General features: G+C 39.0%; 2 long non-coding RNA genes across 3 annotated transcripts in view; both read left to right on the top strand.

The window, feature by feature from the left end:
* LOC139141812 (uncharacterized) overlaps window positions 1-17,549 on the top strand; it is a 550,434-nt gene that overhangs the window by 244,492 nt on the left and 288,393 nt on the right. The window lies entirely within an intron of this gene.
* Window positions 11,712-17,549, top strand: part of LOC139141806 (uncharacterized) — a 43,981-nt gene continuing 38,143 nt past the window's right edge. Inside the window, exon 1 of one of the 2 annotated variants that reach the window (XR_011554250.1) lies at window positions 11,712-12,165. This is a non-coding gene — a long non-coding RNA (uncharacterized lncRNA). Of the gene's footprint in view, window positions 12,166-13,253; window positions 13,450-17,549 lie in introns of those variants that run through there. The other variant, XR_011554248.1, reaches the window with a different exon arrangement.

The following is a 17,549-nucleotide window of genomic DNA, read 5'->3' as shown; positions in this document are numbered from 1 at the left end:
GTTTGTTTGTATATGTAATTAACTTTCTTCACTACAAATATATGGCGGGTGCCACATGTGGGGCAGGATACGCTTACTATTTTCGAAACACCTGACATCACTTCTTGGTCTTTTGGCCGGAGGTCCTTATAGCTTTCTTTCATGAGTTTGACTTTGTTTTTGTACCGTCTACATGTATTTACCGTCTGTTCTGTGCTGTTTTGTGTCTCTGTTTACAACTATTGTCTTACGAATTCTGATCTTGTGTTATTGGATTATGGATTGGTATGATTGCGATTATTTTACATCTGGATTGACCGGACCAAAGTTGACAAAACTTGCTATATCAATTGAAAATACTCTGCTATAACATAAGTGAAAGTCATTTAGCATTTTTACAAAACTAATAAGTAACTAACGTATTTAAGAGACTTTCCTAATTAGGAATATATATCTGTATAGACGACCAAAGTCGACAAAATGCCATGTACATTGACGATTCTATGATACGACACTAATATGGTCATGTAGCAGTTTTAAATCTGCATTTTGGTATTTTGCATATTAAATGCTTTACCAATTAGGGACAAGAAGGAATGAAGGAAGAATATGACAACAGTTTAAGAATTTTGCTATTTTGATGATATGATTACGTACCGCAGTGAAAGACATTTAGCAGTTTGATATGCTTATTTGCACATTTAACTACCTTACCTGAAATGACTGTTATGGTAGAAATGAAGGAAATTTTGCAATTTCATATCTAATTGTACTTCGCATATTTCCCAACCTTTCACAATTTAGATATTAAATTGAAGCTATAGACAGTGGATATTGCTAGTGATGTTAAATATAAGCATTTCAATTAAGATAAGAAGAAATAGCATAACCTTGGAGAAAAGTGTCAAATTACAGACAACAGCAATATATACAATAACACAGGAGCACTTTCATTTCATATCTAGTGTAAATACCATAAATACAATACTGTGAATATGTCAGGCAAAATTACCCATGGTCAAAACCTTCACAAAATTTAGCAATTTTTCTAATGTAAGTGTCTTATATTGCTCATAATAGCGTGTTCATGTCTATTTTGTGACAGCAAACCTAAATCATAAAAAGAGTAATTGCCTAAAAGTAAGAGGCCGTGGATAATTAAAGCTTGTGCACGGTAAACACAACTAATTGTGTTGCCCTCAACCCCTCCTAAACGAAAGTTTGGAAGTGTGAAAATCTAACCAAGTCTTATCCTCATTCAGCATACCTACAATCAGTAATTACGTCGCTATGAAATCAAACATACACTCCAATCACCCTGGTATACCCCGTTTAAAATCAATCTTTGTTCAGCGCAAACTTGACAATGACGCAACCAATAGAATGAAATGAATTGAAACAGTGTTTTCAAAATTATTGGTACGTTATTTTAAACGTGCACTGAACCAAATATATGTCAAAAGAATGGTGTAGCGCCAGTGCATGCCATCTGGCCTGGTACATGCAAAACAATAAAGCGATATTTTGTAATACATAAAAACGTGTAGCGAGATGTTGCGATAAAAAAACATGTAGTGCAATTTTTGCACACGATAATCGACATATAGCCAAACCCTCTCCGCTAAATGTGGAAGTTGAGTTTGCCATGCCATTGTTTTAATTATCCATAGCTCCCAATTTAACGGCCAATAATGGCATAAAGCACTTTTATTTATAATTGAATTTAGATTGAGGACTGCCCAATTCCAGAAATATTGTCATTTTTTCTAGAAATCACATATGTTTTAGCTGGAAGGTGAGAATTATATTATGACCAGAAAAATTGGTGTCGTCATTCTGCTTTTGAAAAAATTTACATTAAATCACAAATTACCCCATGATTTTGAGTACCAAACACTAAACACGACTATATTGCAAATTTGACCCTTATAAAGAAAACACGATCGGAAGTAATTTGAGACAATTGAATGATGAAGTAATGTCGATTCAATCTTCAAATGTAATCTCATCTACTTTTCTTTTTCAGTTACACACTTATTTTTTATGAGTATTTTGTAATATCGCAATATTCAGCCTAAATCCTCACATTCTCTAAAAATAAAGCATGATGGGATGGTGTTTTTTCAATGAAGCATCTTTCAATGAATCATTTGTGGAATATAAAGCATGTTCGGATGGTATTTTTTTCAATGAAGCATCTTTCAATGAATCATTTGTGGAAGATTCAGGAAATTGACTATATTCCAAGTATGTTTTCTGACATTTCTGCATGTAATCCTATGCTATGGCTACGTTTGAATAGTCCCAGGCTTGTCTACTACCTCGATGGCAATGTCCTATAGACAAAAAGTTATACAGTATTCAAAACCCCACCTTAAAGTACAAAACGGTCCAGTCCTAGATCACGTGCAACATCAAATGCTCAAGTGCATGCAGTCAGCGTCGTCGTGACAAAACAGGTGAAGAGAGTTGATCCAACGTTGACATGGTTACGTGCTAGCCGTGATCGGTATGACCATGACAGTGTATTACGTAGCTTTCCTTGAGGGCAATACAGTGATATTTTGTGATCACACAGCAGATAAGTTATTATGGCTCTTTCAGAGTGTGAGGTGTTTCGTCTGATCACAGGACTGCAAATAAAGTAATTATAGATAGCTCCGATAACTTCAAACGCGATATGCCGTTTCCGAGTTGATGGTTTCGCTACAGCGAAAATAGCTCTACACCCATTTTCTCAATACAGATTTTGCTTTATAGAGCTTTATAGATTGCCCCAGGCTCCAAAAATAAAATTGAGTTTGTGTTATTTCGTTTGAATGTTTACGTTTCAGTGTTCAGTGGAAAAAGTCGATCGGCTTTTTGTGGTATCTTTGTAGTATGTAAATCAACATGAGAAAGATACGATAGAGTTACCAGTTCATCTCTCTCTGTCTGTCTGTCTGTCTGTCTGTCTGTCTGTCTGTCTGTCTGTCTGTCTGTCTCTCTCTCTCTCTCTCTCTCTCTCTCTCTCTCTCTCTCTCTCTCTCTCTCTCTCTCTCTCTCTCTCTCTCTCTCTCTCCAGCTTACCACTTTAAATCTCATTTTATGTTATTGAACAAGGAGCTGTGTGCTCTGATCGCGTTCACCAGCTCGAGCTCAATCTTCGACTGTTTGTAATTCGATGTTTTATTCCTGCCATGTTTTATATCAGACCCGCAGACTTTGAGTTGCTAAATCTCCGCGGATTTATGAAACAGTGAATCGAATGAATAAAACGTTAGATGGTCGCATTGGTGAAGTGATCGTGAAATGAAGCAATATAGTTTGGCAGTTTGTCCTGTACAGGGCGTGAAATAAACGGTGAAACAATCATGGCAAACCAGCTGCATGTATCAACAACCGCGTACGCCAAAACAAATTCCTTTAAAAGCTGTGTAGTCGAAATCAAAACGAAGACAACGGTGAAAATATTGCACCTTATATAAAACCGCTTGCAGCAAAGTAGAAGCTTAGAGAAACTCTTATATTAACCGTGATCGCGTTTTCAGACGAAACTTACAAGCAAGCTAAAAACCTCGTGCGTAAAATAAAATAAACAGCAAAGCTAAACCATCAATGGAGCCTTAGTCATAAACGTAGAAAAGACGTCCACGCTGCAAGTGAAATTCAGTATTGAGAAAGTTGCAACGTTAAACACGACAGTAAAAACACGATCGAGCTATGGTGTCGAATGCGGAAAATCAACACACACGGTGATTTTTGTGATTGCTCGGGTAGAGAGACAAAGTTCAATTCATAGTCTCTGTCTCTGCGAAGACCGCGGTTTGAATACAGAGCACGTCAAGGCCGAAATTTGCATTGTAACTATGGAGACTAGTGGTCTTTTGCTGAGTAGAGCAGACTGAATTCCGAGAACCCGGCCAGACTTTTAGCACTGCAAATATCTAACCTCTTACCGTTATTATCTAAAATCTACCGATCACAGCAATTTGTCAGCTACATGAATTTGACTTTGATACATTTATCTGACATCTGTCAACCATCACAGTCACGGATAGCGGCCCCGGGGGGGGGGGGTCATGAACATTCACGAATATACGGCAACTCTGTAGCGGATCGATATTTTGGGCACCATGCATGGCATGGGCTGGTCACCGGAGGCCTGAACGATGTCGTACATCGCCACTTTGTTTAGATATATGTCTTGTTCGTGCAAGATTGTGAAATTGTCGATAGTTGTTTGTAACAATTTTCATTTGTTTCGTATTTTGCATGTAATAGGTTGTATGACGTCACCGTGTGAACATCATTGAAAACAGACTTTGTTACTAACGCATGGCTTTGAAAGACTTTGTAGCCAATAGGCTTCATTATTATTCTCACTTTGAACATAGACCCTCGAGAAAAACGAGGGTCTATGCTTTGAACCATTAATTCTGTTCCCGCAGTTACGGGAATGAAAGCGAGGTTTTACCGCGTTTTGTTATTCCTTGTGATGCACTTATCAATGTTCTCCACCAGGAGGGGAGTGCGAGGTAACACTGAAAATTGATCTAACGTCGTCGTATCCGTTTGGCTACATTTTACATTAAGCTTATGCTTCCAATGTTCCGTTCAGTTCAGCTTCGGCATGCAGATTCTAGCACCTGAATGGATCCGATTTTGGCGCAACAATTTGATAGTGGAGGCACCGTGGACCAGTGGTTAGGGTAACGGACTCACTATCGGAGGATGGTGAGTTCGAGACCCGGTTCAAGTCCCGGTAGATCCAGAGTAGCGGATTCACTGTCGGAGGACGGTGAATTCGAGACTCTAGCTCGGTGTTGTGCCCTTGAGCAAGGCACTTTACTCCTCAGTGCTCCATTGGGGTAGTGGGTTATGGGTACCTCATCCTGTAAATGGGCTAGCACCCGTTGGATGATGGTGAAAAATAAAAAAATAAATAAAAATAAAAATATAATATTACAATAATACTCCCCTAGTGAGTGTTCTCCTGGTAATTTTAGCGTAACGGTGTCGGGCCAGACAATAAAGACAACACGCCATGGCAATGACTTCACTAATTCTATACTTAACCGATTCGGATTTTACATGTACACAAATGTAAATTGTGTAGCCCTTCATTCTCCATTTTCCTAGGCTTTCATTTTCATTTGTAGCATTCAACACACAAACGGTTCACGGACAGTGAGATTATTGATTCGAGGTCATTTTCATGTTAATTAATTTCTGTAATTAGGCTATGTATCAATATTCAGTGCAACAATTTAAATGGGTCCCTTGCCATTTGTTGATCATATGTAGTGTTGGTTGCAGTAATCTATGACATTTTAATCAATAGATTATTTGCATATGTAATGAAACTTTTTAATAAGGAAGTGTATCAAAAGGCATTTCATTAAACTTCTCGGGTACATTGGTTATACTTAGATTTATTCATAGTAAAAGTGTGATGACTATGTAGTACTCTTAAAAACATATCTAATGAAATTCTGTGCTTCGTGAATATGACGAAAGTGAATCTGATATTATTTGTAACTTAATGTGATAGGACTGTAATTTTATTCATGCTTGAATTTTATGAGTGTCTCATATTATCAATAGTTCATTTACATATTTGATGCCTTTTAGTAATAAGGCCATGAACAAAACTTAGTGGAGTGGATTTGATCCAAGTTGCATTTAACATACTGTTGCATAATGAACATGCTATGTTTACTCCATACTTACATTTTGTAATATTTATTGAATACATTTTTTGAAGTTCGATGAGTCTCCCATAATTAGTTAATATTTTAAAAAATATATCCCCATTTCTCTCCGCAGATTTCTGAAGGGCTGACCATAATTAATAACCAATTAAAGCTTGCGGCATTCACCAACAGGGAGCATAGAAACGACAGTGAAAGATGCTTTTCTGACAAAACAACTAGAAATTTTGACACACAGGCGTAGAATTGCCAAACCTATGCTGTCAATCATACCAAATTCACTTACTTTGACCTGATCATGTCATTACCCCTACACAATTCATGATGCATAACAGTCCAACAAAATAACCCATCTGGAACCATTCCTGTCACAACAACACAAAATTCCAAACTTACACTTCACAAGTTTAGATTTCTCTAACTTTATTTTTGTTGTTGTGTAACTTCCTGAATTTGTTCTTTCTATAGCATTGTATGATGTTACTTGAAAAATGCATATTATTTGTTCATTTTAAGAATAATTTCTCTTGCTTTTTTACTCTAATAAAAGACTGATTAATATTCATGTGTCATGTAGTGTTAAAGAAATATTTTGGTCTTCCTTTGAGCCAATGAAACTTCAGAGATCCTATGCCTGCTTTTATATCATAGGTATACACAAATCCTTTTCGTTTGGTAAATGTGTATGGTGACAAATTCTGTTCTTCAATTAATCTTGCATTTTTCAACTATTACCGCATGGGCAACTTAAGTTTTACTTTGATTGATGTTATCACTTTACTTTCAAATAAAATAATGGACTTGAATGTACTATATCGTCGTCCTTTCACCTGTCTTCGATGATGAAGGCTATGTCTATTCACGTTTGTGCTCAAATCGGACAATGAAAGACTCCTCTATTGCATCAAAAGGGCGTGCGTCCATATGTGACAAGAAATAGTAAGAGCCGAACTTCATTCGCGCCGTTGATATAATAATTGTCCAAACTGCATCGCAAGAGAAAATGAATGTTATTCGAATAAAAGAAATGGGTCAATGCACCACCCAGTATTGCTTACTCATGTGATGTCATCGGAGACTCGTGTAACATAGCTGTTTTTCTCCTCGTGTACTGGCTGGAACGGATACTATCGCTATGCTGCGGGAACCTTCGTTTTTGATAACGTCTCACTTAATCAACATACTGAGAGATTAATAGATGTCCTAGTCTCAGCTAGGCCCTTAATGGTTTTCTCTTCTTCCTTTCATTCTTTCTTCTTTATCCATCTATGCTTGCCTAAATCAGTAAAACAGCTCGATATACACTTCCTAAACCTTGCACAGGGATAAGGACAATGTGTTGTGGTACAAGTACCGTTGGAATTTTAATTAGTCACATGACCTCATATTGGCTCGTTCAAAAGCTTAAAAATGGCTTCTCCTAATGGTTGAGGGCTAAGGACGATTTGAATTGTTGTATAGCAAGCATGTAATTTCCTTTCTAAAATAAGCCAATAAAATGGCAAGTAGTCCCGTGACTTTGGCTGCTATATCGGATGTTTCGTAAAGTCCAATTTAATCTTTGAAATTCTTAAAGGGCCAATGACATTGACTGTTTTTTTCTTTCTTGATGACGAAAATCCCGGGTAAAATCAATGGGAGATGGCTTCAAGGATATGTATGACCACCTTCTTGCTCTTTACGCCAAGATTCAATGTTTCTATGGGCGTCCGCACGATTTGAAGCAGCTGCCATTATTGATATCCAGCACATAAGGAATATTACTACGCATACGTCAACTGTCAACCTAGAGTTAGAACGTGAGCGGCCTGTGACCTACATACTAACTTCAGCACAATCGATATCGAGGAGCACACGAACAAATGCAGGAACAAATGCACGTCTCACAAACTACTGTAAAATTGTGAAAGTACAGAGAGAGATTTTGCTTGTAAGTTTGATTTCACTATCGAATGACACGCACTGTAAAAGAGAAATAAAACCATAAACCCAATTGGGTCTGTGGTAAAACTAAAACGATGTCATGTTGGTGTGGTGATAGTGAAACATGTACAGAGTAATACATTTTCTTTGCATTTTATCATTAGCAAATCTTGATTTACCTTTTAAGATTTTTAGCGCATTTTCTTGCTATTTCATAGTTTTTTTAACAAACACGCTATGGTCACTTGTTGAACTTGGAAACATCGCACTCTGACTGAACACTGCACGGTGTAGCATAGGTGACATCGTCGTGACCGCTCCGAATACTGTTAATCGATACAGCTCGCGATTGGAGTCACTGATCGGTGGATTTCTCTCTGCATCGTGTAATTATTTTTATTAGTTGAATGTCATTTCGAACGAAAAGTGAGTACATCGCGATGACAGAGTCCTGAGATGGCAGCAGTCGGCCTTGCCTTCTGAATTCCAGTCACCCGAGTTTTTGGCACTGACTTTGATGACTGACAGTAACAGACTCTTTAGCAAAATCAAATACCGCTAAACAAACACAAACAACGATTGCAGGAAATCGGTCGTGATAAATAATTTCCGTGGAAACCATAAATTTTATGTCAAGAACACGCATATACCGTTTATCTCCACAGTTTTGCATTGCAAGGCCGATGATAAAACAAAACAGTATGCATTCCCTGAGACATGCATCCTTACACTGGCACAGCAGAACAATTTGTTCGGACGAAACCCGGTTTAAAACATAGACCCTGGTGGTGCAGTTCTTGGGCCAAGGTCTTTATCTCACTGTTTGCAAGCACACACCGCTACACAGGATATGGTGTTTAAGGAATTTAATATACAACAGTGGACAAATACAAAACAGTGATAACCTAACTACGAAAAACACAATGTCAATCAAAACTAAGAAAGTAAAAACTAGGCAAAATACTATGTCACCACTAAGCACAAAATAACTCAAACATTGGCTGAGGGGTCTCCGCCAGTCTGCTTCCGGGGTAAAGGTTTGAGTTGCAAAGCTGGGTTTGCAGACTTTGGGAAAGCCGAAAGTGAAAGTGGTTCCACCGGGCCGGTGGAGACCACCTTCTTGAGTGGGGCTACATGCAATGGACAGCCCACAACAGGAAGCAGACTAGTGGAACCAAGGAAGAGATTGGGTTGGTTGAGCGACAGCTTGGCAGGCAGCCTGATGGCCTAGAATGAATCACAGACAAATATAGACACTGACTGGCAACGCGGCATGCCTTTTGTTCCATAGTCGTCTAGGTAGACTATTGCCTTTTCATATTAAAATCAGCTTCAAAGGTTTAAACTTTTGGAGACTTTGTTTGTGGTTGATAATTGCACGAGATTATGCGAAAAATACGACGAGATGGCATCGTGCTGCCAGTCGCGTAGCAACCATAGTTACTTTGTGAGCTCTCAGGGCAGAAACACTGCTTCACGCCGATCAAAACATAACACGCCAGCAGTTTCATAAACATGTCCTTCCTTGACGAATGTGTAAAAGACGGCATGACTGACTATAAACTATTGAGTAAGAGTAGACAGTATCGATAAAAGACTTTCAAATATGGTTCAAACACACTCATTATATATTCGTAAAAATATGAGAGGAATTTTTAAAACGGTAAAACTCACTTTCCTGAAGCTCAAAACACTCCCGTTTTTGCCAGCATGCCAATTCCACTCAGCACCACACAACAACAACAACACAATCTTTGCCGAACATACTTTCGCTTAACAATTTGCGAAAATCCGAAAATTACCGAAGGATGCATGGTCGGCACTCTTCCGAAAAGAGAGGCGAGAGCAACCTGAGGCGAGGCGAACCTGGATTGGTTATGTAACCGTTTCACGCCTTGAACAATACCTGTTGCAAATCTGTGTCTATATTAGTCTGTGAATAAATGAACCTAGACCAGGAGCTTAAAACAAGGCTTAGGTCAAGTGCCGTGTGCAAAAAAGATGGGTAGCTAGATAATGGGCACTTAGATGTCAACGTCAGCAAGATGGGTAGTTAGATAGCCGGTAATAAGATGTCTACGTCAGCAAGATGGGGAGCTGGAAAGCAGGTACTAAAATGTCTACGTCTTTCTCAGCAATGCAAAGTGACTTCGGGACATATTTGTTCTGCAGGCGGCCTAGCTCCGTTGAGTTATAAACTAGATTTGTGTTAACGCACAATCCCTTATTTCTTTCATTTCATTGTGCTAACGATGCTTTGAAACAAATCAGAAAATCTCAGTATAGGAGTAATATCTCTTGAATGAACAGTCGTATGGCGTATTCACGCCGTTCCGATGAATGACCATAGGGCGGGACCAGCCTGATTAGAAACTTTACAACCTGATGGCGATACGCATTTGGCTACAAAGCCCATTTGATATCATTTGAACGACGATGTCAGCGAATTTGACAAGCACTCTTCCGGACTCCGTTCAAGCTTTCGTACCATATAGTGACTTGCGGCCGACTGTGCTTCATAACACTGGGGTGAGGCTGAGTACAGTATTAGTCGCTTTGACGTTTGGCAAAGTTTTGGGAGGTCTATTGTCTGGGTTTTCTTACCGTACGCAGCATGCATGCAGTTATAGGCTTTCACCTCGCTCTGCGTGGCACAGCTAATGTTTTAGTTTATACCGGTTATGCAGCCTTAGCCTCCCATGCCAACAAGAGCCCTGCTGACTGCCATAGACAAAACCGCTGGCAGCGGCTCGGATACGATCGGCGCTTCTCCCGTATAGAGCAAGAGAGATGGGTTCTGCGTAATTTTTACAAGAGCAGCTGAGCACATCGTGGACCTAGGCGAGGTAGTTGTGTTCGAAAACGAAGATCGATGTAATTCTCACTCATGTGACGACATAATAGGTAGTTGTGTTCGAAAACGAAGATCGATGTGATTAAGAATCAGCTGTGTTTAGCGGAGAAACTGCACACTACAAATCCTAGGCGCTGCCAGAGGTATGTTTATGACAATCAGCAGTGCTAATAGCTAGTAACACAGCCCTGTCACGCGTTCACCCAACAATGTACATGAGTGAGTCGCAAAGTATTCCATTTCGCGACCAACTCAACACTAATGTGTCTGTCTACTGAAGTTTGTTCCTTAATTTTACTTTGTTTTGACATTTCTATCCTGAAGGTACAAACGAGATGGGAAAAAATCCGCCATGAGCTCTTATTGTCGTCAGCTAACGACTGTTGCAGCTTGTAGTTATTTCAAAAGCCTATTACAAAATGTGCCCTGTTGCAGAATAGAATGGTATATCTAACAGCAGAATTGGCGTCAAGGCCTGCAGGAAAAGCTGACCGTCGAAATGTAAGCGGAACGAACGGAATCTGTAGAAGGAATTCCGAAACTGCAACACCGCGCTCTCAACTTTTTACTTTGTTTGTTTTTTCACAAGCGGATGCTTACATTGTCCTAGAGATTGACAGCGTGGTCTGATCGCAGGTCAACGCTTGCCTTCTCTGGGGTTAATACGATCCCTGCTTGAACGCTTGACCCGAGGTTTTTCTACACAGTGTAGGCTAAGTGAATGGAAGTTGTCTATGGTGAACCGTTTACGACATCTTTAAATAAGTCGAATAACACTGCTCGTTTGCAACAATGTTAGTAAAAAGGTCAAAAGATAAAAATAATGTCCCTTTAAACTTAGGAACTACACACCATTTGAACCAAAATTTTACTCATGGCATAATTTGCGGGATCTCACGTGGTTAGGCCGCCATATTGCCATTTTGCGAAAAAACCAATAATAATTATGCAATAATGTTCAAAATATATCTTCTCCAACACCTATAAAACATTTCAACTGAAATTTCACTCCCACCGTCAGTGATATGTGGACAAATAATTTTTTAAACCACATTCGGATCAGTCAAGTGTTTTGTGGCAATATTTGTTATTGCAAAAATAAGATAAGCAAGCAATTATATTCAAAAATGTTCTTCTCAAACACCAATGCATCATTTGACCTGAAATTTTATTCTTATCAACATAAGTTAACTACTAACTTATATATATATATATATATATATATATATATATATATATATATATATATATATATGTGTGTGTGTGTGTGTGTGTGTGTGTGTGTGTGTGTGTGTGTGTGTGTGCGTTTGTGTACTAGTACTATCGAGACCATGTAGTAAGGAATTCACGTACTTATCGAGACCAGACTTGCGTAATAAAGCCAAAAGCCCTGGCTTTATAATGTTAGCCTTCCAATGGCCTAAGAACTGCCTAAATAGTGCTTACTAACGTTTTTATCGACTGGCCTCATTTTTCTACGCACCGGGAAAATGAGTGTGAAATTTTGTGTGTGAGGTGCGTGCCTCGCCAGGATCTACGCACCCGTAGTTTGCCTGAACGAGCGCCACCATTCGACAACGGTGATGTCAATACGTCCGCCATATTGCTATACTGCTTGCAAGCGTACAGTTCGACACGTCTGGGATCTGCCTCTCCTGCGCTGTGTGGTGTGCTTGTTGGACACGTCGTAGGTCCAAAGAGCTTCTTTCGTTACAGGTTAGTACAACCATCATATTTAACTTGAACTAATGTTGTAAATTTCGCCGATTTTGCTTTTTTAATTAAATATGTGCCACCAGCTCTCAACCAGCGATCGATGACTCCTGACCAGCGCGATCAAGTTTAGTAGGGGTACAATTTCGGTGAACAATTTTGTCAGAAAAATAACTGAGTTTATCTCATTTTTGTCCGTTATAGCAAAGTTTGATACCTGATGTGTATGTCTATATACGAGGAACTGCTCGATGTTGCATGGTCATCATTTGAGCACAGTTCTGTGACAGAACTAGCTTCTAAATATAGGACAATGCGCGCGACATTGGCACTTTGCATCAAAATGCAGACAACTTTGCTTCGGTTCATTCTGCGGCTATGTCTCAACTTGATGCAGGAGTTGCAAGCATTTTATATGCTTGCTTGCAGTGTTAATGTCGTCGGTTTCGATAGACACCAAGCCCAGTTTTCAACATTGTCATATTGCCAGTACAGTCTGAGTGTTTTGTCTAAATTTGCAGACAAATGCCGATTTGTATGTGGTCGATGTATACTCTGACTTAAGCAATTACCATGTTGGACTAAATCACATTTATTTCTATGCAATACACTGTACAACTCAACAGATTTTGAAACTAAAGTTGAACAGTATTTACAGGGGTTTCGTTAAAAGCCGGCCACCGGTCATACGGCCGCCTGTTATTACCTGAAAATCGTGTAATTGTTGTGCTTCCTACAGAAATGAATAGCTAGTAACAAACAGCATGTTGCCAAAAGTTTACAATGATCTGTATCCTTAATGCTGAATTACTTGTTTTTCAACACTTTTGGGGTGTTTTCAACGAAAATTTTGTGTTCATTCGTTCGCATTTGTCGATCGCGCAATGCCTCGCTAAGCTTGAAGATGTAGGTACCGATAGTACCGCACGGAATCACAGGCGCTCCTTAGCTGGGTCGTCTGCCAAGTAGATCGATTTTCGGATCGATCTATTGATCCCGTAGTCGATATGCCGCCACTGCAACCTAACTAGGTTAACCTAATTAGGTTGCAGTGGCGGGCATATCGACTACGGGATCAATAGATCGATCCGAAAATCGATCTACTTAGCAGACGACCCAGCTAAGGAGCGCCTGTGCATGGAAAACGTCAATACAACGTACACAGCTGGTTGGAGGTTAGAGGTCATTGAGCTTGTGCCATAACGCAACATTGCGTTGGCCATGAGATGTGAGTGAAGTGATTCATTGGGTCGAAATGGAGAAATACAGACGGGTTGATGACGAAAGGTACAGTTTATGGCAATTTCTCAGATCATATTGATACTTATGCGGCGTTTTATGAATATTTATCAGGAAATGTTTCTTCTGAATGCATCAGCATTCGCCCCTACAGCGATCCACCAGCCTCGGGTTGTAAAATGTAAACAACACCTTGGCATTGGTGGTCGACGTTCGCTCTCGGATTTTAATGATTTTCTTTATGTTGACTTGCCTTAACTCCGTGGGCATATAAATTTCAAAACTGAATAAATGAAGGTGTAAACTTCAGCAGACTGTGACGTTTAGCGGTTGGCTGTAGCACAGTCGTCATACACGGCAATGCAGGAAGTCCGGAAATGGAATAAACCGGCCATGGCTGCTATAGCCTGCACCTATCACTAAAGTTCGAAGACTGCTTTCCTGCACCAAAAGCCGCAATAATTCATTCAAAAACCCCCGTATCGATGGCTTCCAATACATCTCTAAATTCATATCTTGTATGCTTTTTGTGTTGAAGACGATGCATTTTGAGTGTGGTTTCCAAAAAACGAACACTTTCATAAAACGAACACTTTTTTACAACAGCTGCCGTTGATGATTTTAAAGTAGATCCAGGCTGTCTAATGTTGGTCCCTGATCCTTTGAAAAATGTAAATAAAGTAGAAATGCGGAGCGACTGAGGGCTAGTGTACTAGGGTCAAAGTCAAAATTCATAGAAATTTTCATTCTGTTCTACCAACAATCACTTGAAATGACTATTTTCAGTGGTGAACCATAGAGGAAAACTGCATCAATGTTGACCACCAAGTTTTCGGAGGTCACACTAGTGCTGCAAAGCTGTAAGTCTTACATTCCTCTCACAGTTTATTGCTAGGAGTATCCAGAAACAATATATTATCCTCAGAGATAGATATAGCAGTTATCTAGTAGTACACATCTTGTCTGTTCAATCACAGTCCCTCCACTTTGGTTTAATGTCAGTCCTTCAACCCCACTCCAATCTACCCAAGTGAGGCGTTCCTTTGGATAGACAATGTCTCTCTTTGTTTTACTGTTTACTGCTATGATTATTGTGATTAAGTCTGCAAATGTTGCATAACATCTCATTGTACAAAACTCTGACAAAACTTCATAAGTCCAAAAAAATGCAATAATTGTCATGTTATCAGCAGTAATTGTCATTTCTTGATTACTCAGTTTGTAATTCTGTCAAAACTTACAGTCAGTCAGTCACTCATGCACTCATTTCAAGTTGTGAAAATACTGAAAATTTTTCTAGTGGATTTTACTGGGCATCCAACATAGACCAACGTAACACGAGTAGCAGCATAGTGGAATGGTTCCAGAATAATGGATGTCCAGACAAGATGTCAGCCCACTATTCACCCCTATGGACCCTGACCTCCACAAGAATTACACTCTGACAATGACAATTATTTTTGACCACCAGAATTTTGCAATTGACCACCAAAATTTGAATCTGGTGGTCAAACTTGACCACCAAACAAAAAAATAAATTTCGAACCCTGTTTGTAGATGATCATAATGACATATTTCTGTAAGCAATGCTTGAAATAAAACTTGTAACTTACCGTTTGTGGTTGATGAACTGTTTTGTCCAGTTTGTAAAAAGCTAATTTGGAACCGTGTATTGGTGGGTGAGGGGTGGGGGTACGTACCAAACATCCACATGTTTGCTGGTTGGTATGGCTTGGCCCCTGTAATTTTCATATGGCCCCTGTTTCAAAACTTAGTGAAACCCCTGCATTGTCTTTTGCAAAATCTTTTTTTAACATCACCATGATTGCTATAATACAAGAGGTCCAATTGATGGCTTTAAAATATTGGTTTCACAAAGTCTGTTGTTGAAAGGGGTATTGACATTGAAATTGACAGTTTATAGAGCTCAGCTGATAGATAGCACACAGCCATCTGTGTTTATACAAGAGATGAAGTATACCGGTATGTTCACTGCGGCCCAGCAGCGCCCTGTTTTGTCCAATGCTTCGTGGAGCGCGTATACCTATATTGGGGTCATGACTGAGGTCATTTACCGTAGTTACTGTAAATCAATATGGCAGCGCCCATGTTAGTCATCGCTACAGCTGTCAAGCGTAAGCTACGCAACGCAAAGTTTGAGCTTATGAGAAGCAAGGGCGATTTCCATTGTGACCTACCGGTACATGGCCTTTTCGATGAACTAGATGCCAATGTTGACCCTGCAATCAAGAAACATGATAAAATCACAGCTGACAAGGTAAAGCTCCGCCAGATAGAGGTGTACCCAATATTTGAGTGTGAAATGAGACATTGGCGATCAGCAGTGACCCAGAAATTGAAACCCTCTTGCTCAATGCGGAATCCATGGAAGGGAACCTTTAGCAGAAATATCCCAGCAGAAGTGTTTGAGCTCATTCGGCTGTATTCAACCCGCAATTCAATGCGCATTGAAGAGTCTGAAACACCGTGTACAGTAACTCTGAAATTTACCTGGTGAACAAAGTCAACTATCCTTGGCCGTGGAGCCCGCTACGAAAATCAGCAGCTGTTACTGAGGTCAGTAAAGGTTCAGTGTATGGAAGTTATCTGTACCGATGACAAGCCCATGATCGTGCGGTATAGGAAGACATCAGAAACAGCGACGATCAACTTCCACTATGGCTGTGGAACAAACATGGGGTTCCTCAACATGTTTGAATGGTGAGATGTCCTGGAGAAATTTGAACTGCTGAGGTTTGACGTTCTTGTTCAAGTTTTGAAATCATTTCATAGCTGTGAAGAGTTCACATTTTTTGGCCTTTTTTCAAAGCATGAAATCAGCAGATGTTTCTGCACATGTTCAATCATACAGAAATAAAAAAAAATTGATATTTCATCAAAGTTTGTGATCTTTATGACTTTGCTTGAAAGTTAACTGTGGCATACAGTAAATTACAGTCCATATTCCTTACATACAATGGTGGTTTCAGAATGAAAGGCATCCTAAATATTAACAAGATAACTTGTCAATAAAAAACACTACATGCATTTATTTCTTAACCATTGGTCAAACATGTATTCGAGTATCACCTCTTTGAAAGCTCTGCTGCAATGTTCAACTCAGCAAATGAAGTGAACTTTTGCAGTCCCATGAAGAAATTTTTTTTACACTAAATTTTACAAATTCAGACTTTACAATTTCCATTAAAATGCGGCCAAAATATTAAAATTACATTACTTCAAAAACCTTTGGATATAGGCTCAGCAGTGATTGTGAAACTAAATTATGATCTCACGTAATTCTAAAAAATTGAAATTCTTTATATATTTATCAAAGCACAAAGATCATTCTCAGACAAAAACTGAATTCAATCTTACACTTAACTGTTTAAAAATTTCATTCTCAGCTGTTTATGATTTTCTAATAATCCTACAAAATGTTTAACAATTAGCTTCTAACTTATATAGGCAAAACTTATCAACATCTTTGTATACCTATTATATCCATTCAAATTTACACTGTGAAGGCATGCACAATTTTGCATCCAAAGCTCATCACTTCAATGTATTTTTCAGAATTTTACTTATTTTCCCACTCACTGCAGACCGTTTAATTTCCCCCATAAATTTGCTGCTGCAAATTTCACAAGATTCAGAGGAACACTGCTTCTCATTGCCACAAAAACAGTAACTCGGGTCATCATAATATCTGTCTGGAATATATTTGGCATTCTCTATGGCTTTCAATCCCATATGACCCCCCCCCCTATAATTATCAGAACAGGGGTCTTGTGTGCGTAGCCAATACAGTAGTACGTATTCATGCCTGAATATGAGAGACCATCTGTTCTGGGGTGTTGATTTACAACTGTATTCAAGTAAGCGCAAATGCTTGGCTTCTCTTCCCTCCATTGTATTAAGACCCAACCCCATATTGAACTTCCTTTGTAACCTTCTGCTTTTTGCATGAAGCATGTACTATATATATATATATATATATATATATATATATATATTATATATATATATATATATATATATATATATATATATATATATATATATATTATATATACAGTGTGTGCATGAGAGAGAGAGAGAGAGAGAGAGAGAGAGAGAGAGAGAGAGAGAGAGAGAGAGAGAGAGAG

The sequence above is a fragment of the Ptychodera flava genome, chromosome 1 (genome assembly GCF_041260155.1).
Source record: "Ptychodera flava strain L36383 chromosome 1, AS_Pfla_20210202, whole genome shotgun sequence".
In the NCBI taxonomy this organism is placed as follows: domain Eukaryota; kingdom Metazoa; phylum Hemichordata; class Enteropneusta; family Ptychoderidae; genus Ptychodera; species Ptychodera flava.
This window is presented reverse-complemented; position numbering and strand designations above follow the sequence as displayed.